Raw genomic sequence first — 11871 nt, 5'->3', positions numbered from 1 at the left:
TTACTGTTGTTATTATTGTTATAGTGGCCTGTTCACCGCATACAGTAGCACATGTGCCTTAACATTAGTTGTTTTGTAGTTATACATCATCCATCCATTTTCTACCGCTTATTCCTTTTGGGGTCGCTGGGGGCGCTGGCGCCTATCTCAGCTACAATCGGGCGGAAGGCGGGATACACCCTGGACAAGTCTCCACCTCATCGCAGGGCCAACACAGACAACATTTACACTCACATTCACACACGAGGGACCATCTATTGTTGCCACCTCAGTCATATTTTGGTACTGACGCATGTTAACTGTTAGCATGCTAACTTTTATTAGCTACGGTACTTTTTCAGGCACCCCAGTCATATTTTGGTAATTGACCCGTTATCTGTTAGCATGCTAGCTTTTTTAGCTATGGTATTTTTTGACAGGATATATACATCAGTCCTATTTTGGTACTCGACACATGTTAACTGTTAGCATGTGTTGCAGGTCTCGCCTTGGGTACCTGGTTACAGCTTACAGTTATCCTGCAACATGGACACAAGGATCACCGATTGAAATGTGTTGTCGTTTTCACAAAGTCCACAGGAATGTGAAGTTTGGGCAGAAGTGCATCAGTATACAGGAGAACTCCCACGGTGCAACAGACCTACACTGCCCCCTACTGTCAGTAGTTAGCTCTTAAGAAATCTGTTGAGATCCTTGTGTCACCATTACCTCACATTCACATGAATGTTATCAAAAACAAATTATAAAAATACGCAATGACAACTTTTTGTGGGTGTCACACAGGCTCGCTTTTTTAGCTATGGTATTTTTTTAGGCATACAACTTTCATATTTCGCTACTTGACACAGGTTAACTGTTAGCATGCTAGCTTTCTCCCCCCAGGAATACCCAAGTTACATATTTTGGTTTTTGACACGTTAACTGTTAGCATCCTAAGGTAGCGTGCCAAGCAATCCTCTAATATATATATATATATATATATATATATATATATATATATATATATATATATATATATATATATATATATATATATATATATATATATATATATGTATGTATGTATGGCTTCACGGTGGAAGAGGGGTTAGTGCGTCTGCCTCACAATACGAAGTTCCTGCAGTCCTGGGTTCAAATCCAGGCTCGGGATCTTTCTGTGTGGAGTTTGCATGTTCTCCCCGTGAATGCGTGGGTTCTCTCCGGGTACTCCGGCTTCCTCCCACCTCCAAAGACATGCACCTGGGGATAGGTTGATTGGCTACACTAAATGGTCCCTAGTGTGTGAATGTTGTCTGTCTATCTGTGTTGGCCCTGCGATGAGGTGGCGACTTGTCCAGGGTGTACCCTGCCTTCCGTCCGATTTGTAGCTGAGATAGGCGCCAGTGCCCCCCGCGACCCCGAAAGGGAATAAGCGGTAGAACATGGATGGAGATATATATATATATATATATATATATATATATATATATATATATACAGTGGGGCAAAAGAGTATTTAGTCAGCCACCGATTGTGCAAGTTCTCCCACTTAAAATGATGACAGAGGTCTGTAATTTTCATCATAGGTACACTTCACTTAAAATTATGTAGGAATTTTAAAGTATTTGTAATTTATGTTAGAAAATAAGTATTTGGTCAACCTTTCAAAGCTCTCACTGATGGAAGGAGGTTTTGGCTCAAAATCTCACATTACATGGCCCCATTCATTCTTTCCTTAACACGGATCAATCGTCCTGTCTCCTTAGCAGAAAAACAGCCCCAAAGCATGATGTTTCCACCCCCATGCTTCACAGTAGGTGTGGTGTTCTTGGGATGCAACTCAGTATTCTTCTTCTTCCTCGAAACACGACAAGTTGAGAGCTTTGAATGGTAGACCAAATACTTATTTTCCACCATTATTTACAAATAAATTCTTTAAAATCCCTACAATGGGAATTCACGGATTTTTTTTTCTCATTCTGTCTCTCACAGTTGAAGTGTACCTATGATGAAAATTACAGACCTCTGGCATCATTTTAAGTGGGAGAACTTGCACAATCGGTGGCTGACTAAATACTTTTTTGCCCTTTGTATAGTGTGTTTATACTCTAAACATATACGTGTGTATTATTTACATTTACTGTGTGTATATATATATATATATATATATATATATATACACACACGTGTGTGTGTGTGTGTGTGTATATATATATATATATATATATATACACAGTATACACACACACATAAATACATATATATATATGTGTATATATATATGTATATAGTCGAAGATTCTCGGCATTATAGGAACACTGCGGTTTTTTAAGACCCACTGCACAAAAAAAGAAACCCCAGACAAAGGTCATCTGTATGTATGTATATATATATATACATACATATATATAAAAAAATATATATATACACTATACTGTATATATACACATACTGGGGCTGGGGTTTCTTTTTTGTGCAGTGGGTCTTTAAAAACTGCAAAACGTTCCTGTAATGCCGGGGATCTTCGACTAATGTTTTTATTATGCAGCAGATCCCTAAAAACTGCGGCCTAGGCACTATTTTTTTAAATTGATTAATTCAAGTTCCGAAAAATGTATCGATTTATAGTTCTCAATGAGTCTTTAGTTATCAAATTATAGTATCTGATTTTGATTTCTGTGGTAACAATTCAATTTAGAATCGATTCTCGATTCAAACTGATTCTCACAATGTATTTGGTGTAATGAAACTTTCAAAACAGGTTACAGCTAAGAAAAGCTCCCCCTGGTTGGATGGAGATGGCTTGAAAACGTATTTTTTTAAAATGTATTTTTGTAAAATAAAAATTTCAGGGAGGAGATGCCGCCCCAAATGGAGGAGTTCATAGGAGTCTTGTTCTTGAGTGGGGGAAGAGTGGATCGTGAGATTGACACGCGGATTGGTGCGGCGTCTTCAGTAATGCGGACGTTGTACCATTCTGTTGTGAAGAAGGAGCTGAGCCGGAAGGCAAAGCTCTCAATTTACCGGTCGATCTACGTTGCCATCCTCACCTATGGTCATGAGCTTTGGGTCATGACTGAAAGGATAAGATCACGGGTACAAGCGGCCGAAATGAGTTTCCTCCGCCGGGTGGTGGGGCTCTCCCTTAGAGATAGGGTGAGAAACTCTGTCATCCGGGAAGAACTCAAAACTAAAGCCGCTGCTCCTCCACATGGAGAGGAGCCAGATGAGGTGGTTCGGGCATCTGGTCAGGATGCCACCCGAACGCCTCCGTAGGGAGGTGTTTAGGGCATGTCCAAACGCTAGGAGGCCACGGGGAAGACCCAGGACATGTAGGGAAGACCATGTCTCCAGGCTGGCCTGGAACGCCCCGGGATCCCTTGGGAAGAGCTGGACAAGGTGGCTGGGGAGAGGGAAGTCTGGGCTTCGTCGCTTAGGCTGCTGCCCCCGCGACCTGACCTCGGATAAACGGAAGAAGATGGATGGAAAAATTTCTGTGTAGAAAAATTCTGTCTATAAAAATATATATTTTTATTGTATAAATATAAATATTTTTTACATTGAATTAAAAAAAAAGGTTTTTTGTATGACTTTAAAAAAAAGTATTGTGTAAAAAAAGGTTGTTTTTAAGGTTGTGTATAAATACACCTGGGGATAGGTTGATTGGCAACACTAAATTGGCCCTAGTGTGTGAATGTGAGTGAATGTTTGTCTATCCGTGTTGGGCCTGCGATGAGCGACTTGTCCAGGGTGTACGCCGCCTTCCACCCGATTGTAGCTGAGATAGGCGCCTGCACCCCCCGCGACCCCAAAGGGAATAAGTGGTAGGAAATGGTTGGACGGATGGATGAATTTTTCTACACTAAATAAAATAAAAAAAAAATTCAAAACCAAATTTTGAAAGACGTCTTTAGGTCATCTCCAAGCAAAACGAGCAGAATGAATAAGAATCGCAATGCAGAGGTGTATTGCTTTTTTGATCACCCCTATAATGAGGTATACGAGTACAACATTCACAAATCTATGCTTTGTGAGTATTTTTCCAATCAATATGCATTAACTAATTGATGCACATAGAAACGGTTTAAGCTTATTTAATTTACAACATGTGTCAAACTGGAATTTTTCCCCCATTCATGCATTATTTAGAATGGCCTTTGGAGGAAAGGATCCTGCTGTAGAGGATCTTTGACTTAGTTTTTTTTTCTGCTATTTTAGTGCAAAACATATACAAAGTATTTACTTCTGTCACACAAAGACAATTCTTGACTTCACTTGTTTACCTTTTTTTTTAAAAGTAACCAGCAGATGTCGCCTATGACACGGTTGTATGTGTTACACCTTTTCGCCACCAGAGGACAGCATTTACTTTAGTTTCGAGATGTAACGTTGACTGTCCTGCTAAAAAAATTAGAGAAACGTGACAGCTCTCTTGTCATACTAGCGCGACCAGGGTCTCAGTGAAGTGGGCGTGTCTAATGTCGTGCAGTGCAGGTAAAGTAGACACCTGACTATAAAATAGCCTACTTTTTAAGCTTGGAGGTGTCGAATATTCTAAAAATGTTTGCAGTCATCACTCCTGAAGCTTTACATGTTTAAATGAGCTGCATCATGACACCTTATTTTGCTTCATAATCTATTAAGATTGGAAAAATAATTACTTTTAATACATACATGCCCAATAAAGGATGTAAAAAAAGGATTTATTAAATCCACAGTTAAATTACTTACTTGGATTAATTATCCTCATGATTTATAGGTTGTATACTTTCCAATAACATGGAAGGCAAATTTGTGTCTTTTGAGACCCCAAAAGGGACAGGCGGTAGAAAATGGATGGATGTATTGGACACTGAATTTATGTAACTGATTTTTTTTTTTGCATTTGCATTTTGTAAAGTGAATTATGCTGACGATTTCATTGAATACAGATACTTCAGTGTAAGTAAAAAAGTGCAGAAAAGTTAGTTATGAAAAAATTCAGTGCATTAAAAAAGTCCATCCATTCATTGTCTACCGCTTATTCCCTTTGGGGTCGCGGGGGGCGCTGGTGCTTATCTCAGCTACAATCGGGCGGAAGGCGGAGTACACCCTGGACAAGTCACCGCTTCATCGCAGTGTATGAAAATTCAGTGCAGAAAAATTTGTTGCTTCAAAACCTAAAGTCCCACTTCCGGTCATTTTAGACCAAAGCACCTCATTGGCTGGTTCTGAGACAGAAACGATGGCTTCAATTTTTTTTTTTTTTGTCAATTTACTGGAAGTGAATATTTGTATCATTATTAACATACATTTAATAAAATAAATAAACCATTAACATGTGCTCTACAAATAAACGGGCTGAGTGAGGTCGCATCTGATTGGCTGTCGAGACACTTGAGGGGGCGGTGCTAAAACGTCATCAGACCGGTGAGTTAGTCGAGCAATTTGTGGTGAGCTGATACCAAGACTATTTTGCCAATTCAATACTGATACTGTGATTCTTGAACCAGAAACTCTACAAAAAACCTTTTTTTCCTACCGTTAACTACTGAGTACTCAACATTTAAAAAGTATTGAAATCCAACAATTTAGACACGGTATTATCAAAATATTGAAATTATTGTCATACATATTAGCAAAATATAATCGATAGAACAATACGATTAAAAAAAGCCAGAACGAGTCACTTTAAAATCCTTTGGATGTTCGTAAATAATTAATTTAGTTAATTATAAATTAATAAATACAATTATTGATAGAGTATTTCTGATTCTGATAAACAATATAACAGTATACATATGATATTTGTATGTGAACAACAACAAAACAAATATATGTTATATATTTGAAAGAATAAACAGACAAGAACTGGAAATATCGAGCTCACCACGCTAGTATCGATACCGATACGATCTTGGTATCATTATTGATATTTGGATTGATCGTTCTGGCCTCGGCCAAAAAAAAAAAAAAAAAAAAGGATTTGGAAGCTCACGAGAAAAAGAAGCTAACAAGTCAACCGTAGTAGAAGAAAACATTGAAATAAGACGCTAAAAATTGTAGTGGAAGAAAATTCTCGAAGAAAAAGAAGAAACTAACAATTGGGGGAGAAGAATATGAAGAAAATGAAGTTAACAAGTGGAGAAGATGAGGACTGAGGACATGATTTTGTGGCCAGGCTGAGGCGGTATTGCTGAAAGTAGGTGAACATTTGCTTTTTAAAATGAGTAAAATTAACATAACCTTCGTTTTAGAAGCTCACAAATACCCACATTGCACATATTATTAGTATTATTATTATTTGTTTTTTATCAAATAATTAATCGTTTGATTGACAATGACCGCCAGCTGCGTCGATGTCCGCCATCTTTGTTTCTTCTTCTTATAATTTAGTGGCGTATAAAGATGACTCATCAACTTACAGCTCATTATAAAGTGACTTTAAAGGCCTACTGAAATGAGATTCTCTTATTTAAACGGGAATAGCAGGTCCATGCTATGTGTCATAGAGAGAACATTGACGATAAAGTTCGCAACTTTTGGCCGCCAATAAAAAAAAGCCATGCCTGTACCGGAAGTAGCAGACGATGTGCGCGTGACGTCACGGGTATTGGAGCTCCTCACATCCTCACATTGTTTACAATCATCGCCACCAGCAGCTAGAGCGATCCGGACCGAGAAAGCGACAATTTCCCCATTAATTTGAGCGAGGATGAAAGTTTTGTGGATGAGGAAAATGAGAGTGAAGGACTAGAAAAAAAAGAGGGCAGTGGGAGCGATGTTATTAGACACATTTACTAGGATAATCCAGGAAAATCCTTTATCTGATTATTGTGTTACTAGTGTTTTAGTGAGATAGTCGTACCTGAAAGTCGAGGGGTGTGGTGACCGCCAGTGTCTCTAAGGGAAGCCACGGAGGAGGCAAGAGAGTCGCAGCTGCCTCTTTGACACCTGCAGGAGGAACGACGCAAGCGGCGCTCATGTGTACGGTAAGAGCCGACTTATTACCACAATTTTCTCACCGAAAAATGCCGGTTGACATGTGGTAGAGAACCATGTTCGCTTGACCGCTCTGTTCCATATTAAAGCTTCACCGCAATCTTTAGGGAATGTAAACAAAGAAACACCGGCTGTGTTTGTGTTGCTACAGCCAGCCGCAATACACCGCTTTCCACCAACTGTTTTCTTCTTTGAAGTCTCCATTATTATTTGAACAAATTGCAAAAGATTCAGCAACACAGATGTCCAGAATACTGTGTAATTATGCGGTTAATGCAGACGAGTTATAGCTGTGATCGGGCTGGAACAAAATGTCCGCTACAATCCGAGACGTCACGTGTACGCGTCATCATACCAACGTTTTCAACAGGATACTTAGCGCGAAATTCTAAAATTGCAATTTAGTAAACTAAAAAGGCCGTATTGGCATGTGTTGCAATGTTAATATTTCATCATTGATATATAAACTATTAGACTGCGTGGTCGGTAGTAGTGGGTTTCAGTAGGCCTTTAACGCTGTAAATGTTACAAACCAGTGTTTTCGTCATGTAGTTTGTGTTTTGTCATAGTGTGGTCATTCTGGATCAACTTGAGTCAATAGTTTTCTTAATGTAGTTTGTAATGAGATCTTCGGTACTAATTATGTTCGTGACTAAACTAATTTATAAGATGGCAAAGACCTTTGGAAAAAAACTTTACAACGGTACCATTGTGATTTGACAGCTATGGATTTTCGAAGTTTAAAATCAAAACCTACATTTATGAAAATGATCTTCAAAACATCATAGCCCCCCTGTTTGTCCTACATGTATGAAGTTAGAAACTAATGAATTAGTTCAGTAACCTTAAGATAATCACTGACATTACAAATAGCAGAAAAATAGCTGTCCCGATGCCAATATTTTGGTACCAGTACCAAAATTATTTTGATGGATTTTGGTACTTTTCTAAGTAAAGGGAACCACAAAAATTAAAAAAAATGTTTTATTGGCATTATTTTAACACACATTCTTGCATCGTATACTAAACATGATTCTTATTGCAAGGTTGTCCTTAAAGGGGAACATTATCACCAGACCTATGTAAGCGTCAATATATACCTTGATGGTGCAGAAAAAAGACCATATATTTTTTTAACCAATTTCCGAACTCTAAATGGGGGAATTTTGGCGAATTAAACGCCTTTCTGTTTATCACGCTGGAGGCGATGACGTCAGAATGTGACGTAGCCGAGGTAACACCATCCATCCATCCATCCATCATCTTCCGCTTATCCGAGGTCGGGTCGCGGGGGCAGCAGCCTAAGCAGGGAAGCCCAGACTTCCCTATCTCCAGCCACTTCATCTAGCTCTTCCCGGGGGATCCCGAGGCGTTCCCAGGCCAGCCGGGAGACATAGTCTTCCCAACGTGTCCTGGGTCTTCCCCGTGGCCTCCTACCAGCTGGACGTGCCCTAAACACATTCCTAGGGAGGCGTTCGGGTGGCATCCTGACCAGATGCCCGAACCACCTCATCTGGCTCCTCTCGATGTGGAGGAGCAGCGGATTTACGTTGAGCTCCTCCCGGATGGCAGAGCTTCTCACCCTATCTCTAAGGGAGAGCCCCGCCACCCGGCGGAGGAAACTCATTTCGGCCGCTTGTACCCGTGATCTTATCCTTTCGGTCATGACCCAAAGCTCATGACCATAGGTGAGGATGGCAACGTAGATCGACCGGTAAATTGAGAGCTTTGCCTTCCGGCTCAGCTCCTTCTTCACCACAACGGATCGATACAACGTCCGCATTACTGAAGACGCCGCACCGATTCGCCTGTCGATCTCACGATCCGAGGTAACACACCCGCCATTTTCATTTTCAACACATTACAAACACCGGGTCACAGCTCTGTAATTTTCCGTTTTTTTGACTATTTTTTGGAACCTTGGAGACATCATGCCTCGTCGGTGGGTTGTCGGAGGGTGTAACAACACTAACAGGGAGGGATTCAAGTTGCACCGCTGGCCCGAAGATGCGAAAGTGGCAAGAAATCTGCCGCCAGACCCCCATTGAATGTGCCGGAGTGTCTCCACATTTTACCGGCGATGCTAAAGCAGACATGGCACAGAGATGTATGGATAACCTGCATATGCATTTGCAATGATAGTCAACGAAATCACAAAGGTGAGTTTTGTTGATGTTGACGGCCAGCTAATCGATGCTAACATGCTACGCTAATCGATGCTAACCTGCTATTTACCGGCGGTGCTAAAGCAGACATGGCACAGAGATGTATGGATAACCTGTAGATGCATTTGCAACTATATTACGTTTCCTTCCACCCACATTTAATGCGAAAAAAACACTTGCCAATCGACGGATTTAAGTTGCTCCAGTGTCACAAGATGCGAAAGTCCTGATCGTTTGGTCCGCACATTTTACCGGCGATGCTAACGCAGCTATTCGGCCATGCTATGACTATGAATTCGCTCAATAGCTTCAGTTTCTTCTTCAATACTTTCATACTCCAACCATTTGTTTCAATACATGCGTAATCTGTTGAATCGCTTAAGTCGCTGAAATCCGAGTCTGAATCCGAGCTAATGTCACTATATCTTGCTGTGGTATTCCCATTGTTTGTTTACGTTGGCAGCACTGTCTGACGTCACAGGGAAATGGCCAGTGTCTTCGCAGAGAGCGAAAATATGGCACTTTAAAGCTTTATTTAGGGATATTCCGAGACCGGTAAGATTTTGAAAAAAACTTCCAAAAAATACAACAAGCCACTGGGAACTGATTTTTATTGTTTTTAACCCTTTTGAAATTGTGATAATGTTCCCCTTTAAATAAAATATTGAACATACAAGACAACTTGTCTTAAGTAAGAAAACAAAGACTCTTATTTAGCTGCTGACCTTTGCAGTAACATATTGTCATTTATCATTCTATTATTTTATCAAAGTTATTAAGGACAAGTAGTGGGACATTGATTATTAATCTATTTGTTCATTTACTGTTTATATCTGCTTACTTTCTCTTTTAAAATGTTCTATCTACACTTCTGTTAAAATGCAATCACTTATTCTTCTGTTGTTTGATACTTTACATTAGTTTTGGATGATACCACAAATTTGGGTATCAATCCGATACCAAGTCGTTACAGGATCATACACTGGTCATATTCAAAGTCCTTATGTGTTCAGGGACATATTTACTGAGTTTATAGACATAATATAATTTTTTTTTTTTTTAAATAATGCCCAAAAATATCGACCTAATCATAGTAGTATCGACTAGATACGATCCTGTACGTAAGTTAAAGTACCAATGATTGTCACACACACACTAGGTGAAGTGAAGTGAATTATATTTATATAGCGCTTTTTCTCTAGTGATTTAAAGCGCTTTACATAGTGAAACCCAATATCTAATTTTTACATTTAAACCAGTGTAGGTGGCACTGGGGACAGGTGGGTAAAGTGCCCAAGGACACAACGGCAGTGACTAGGATGACAGAAGCAGAGATCGAACCTGCAACCCTCAAGTTGCTGACACGGCCGCTCTACCAACCGAGCTATACCGCTCCATGTGTGGCGAAATTATTCTCTGCATTTGACCCATCACACTAGATCACCCCCTGGGAGGTGAGGGGAGCAGTGGGCAGCAGTCATGGCTTCGCCCGGGAATCACTTTTTGGTAATTTAACCCCCAATTCCAACCCTTGATGCTGAGTGCCGAGCAGGGAGGTAATGGGTCCCATTTTTATAGTCTTTTGTATGACTCGGCCGGGGTTTGAACTCACAACCTACCGATCTCAGAGTGGACACTAACCAAAAGGCTGAGTACTTGGTATCATTACAGTGGATGTTAGGTGTAGATCCACCAATGGCGTTTGTTTATATTGTGGCGCAGGTGAGCTACGCTGTGTAGTGAAGCATGTTCAGCTATTCATCATCCTGCAGGGATGATACTTGTAAGAAACGTACTTTATTTGTTGCCATGGAGGCAAGTATTAGTGATTCAGAAGTAGCCAAAACACTGCAGACTGGGGCTGGACTTTAGCTGCTGTCTTAAACATGTCTTAAAGCACCTATTCCGGTGGGCATTTCAGTGTTATAACTTCACCTTTATTGTCAGTTTTTAAGCCAAAATGCGTCCGTTCTCCCTTTTCTGTCAACACACTGTGTGCTTTTAAGTACTCTGTGATTGTACGCTGCTGAACATGCTCCTCTGCTCGTAAACCAGCAATGACAACACAACATGTTGAGGACGGGGGCGCGGGGGGGTGACGGACCGGTACCTTTCAGAGGCGGTTTAGTACCGATACTAACACCGGGATATCGTACAAGCCTACTTCCATATTTCCAGGATTTGTCAAATGGAATTTGCAACGGACACCTTTTTGAAAGGGTACTTAATCTGAAAACCACATATTTTCTTTAAAGCGGCTATTTGCAACATTTATACATTTCCAATGTATTTTACACAGTATATCCCACCCTGGGTTCTCCTACGTAATTAAGTTATTACTACTTACCTGACACATGCAGGCACATTTGCTATAGGTAATGTTAGCTAATAATAGCAATTTGGATAGCTTGCGTTAGCGGTCTTTAAATATATATTCTGTCATAACAACTACTTGACTACAAATTGTTTTTCTTTTCTTGGACGGTTTTTGTACGTGTGCACGCACTCCCTGCTCGTATGTTTTGACGTGTTCAGCTCAGTTTCAGTTTATTTGGAACATGCATACGATACAATGTAATTCATCACATATTTCCAGTTGTTTCATTACAGCACGTCCGAAAAGGAGTAGGAAGAAGCTGATCTTATTTATTCCCACCTCTGTAACATAACAGTGAACAAATAATAAATAAATAATATATCTTAGTAAGTAAACAAATATCAAATACATAATCTTTCTCAATAATAA

General features: G+C 40.0%; 1 protein-coding gene across 1 annotated transcript in view; it reads left to right on the top strand.

Annotated features, from left to right (window-relative positions):
* The first annotated feature begins 6695 nt into the window (after positions 1 to 6695).
* Positions 6696 to 11871, top strand: part of asic2 (acid-sensing (proton-gated) ion channel 2) — a 755611-nt gene continuing 750435 nt past the window's right edge. The window contains exon 1 of the mRNA XM_061905484.1: positions 6696 to 6950. The gene's annotated coding sequence lies outside the window, so the exon portion shown is untranslated. The remainder of the gene's footprint in view (positions 6951 to 11871) is intronic.

The sequence above is a fragment of the Nerophis ophidion genome, linkage group LG07 (genome assembly GCF_033978795.1).
Source record: "Nerophis ophidion isolate RoL-2023_Sa linkage group LG07, RoL_Noph_v1.0, whole genome shotgun sequence".
Lineage (NCBI taxonomy): Eukaryota > Metazoa > Chordata > Actinopteri > Syngnathiformes > Syngnathidae > Nerophis > Nerophis ophidion.
This window is presented reverse-complemented; position numbering and strand designations above follow the sequence as displayed.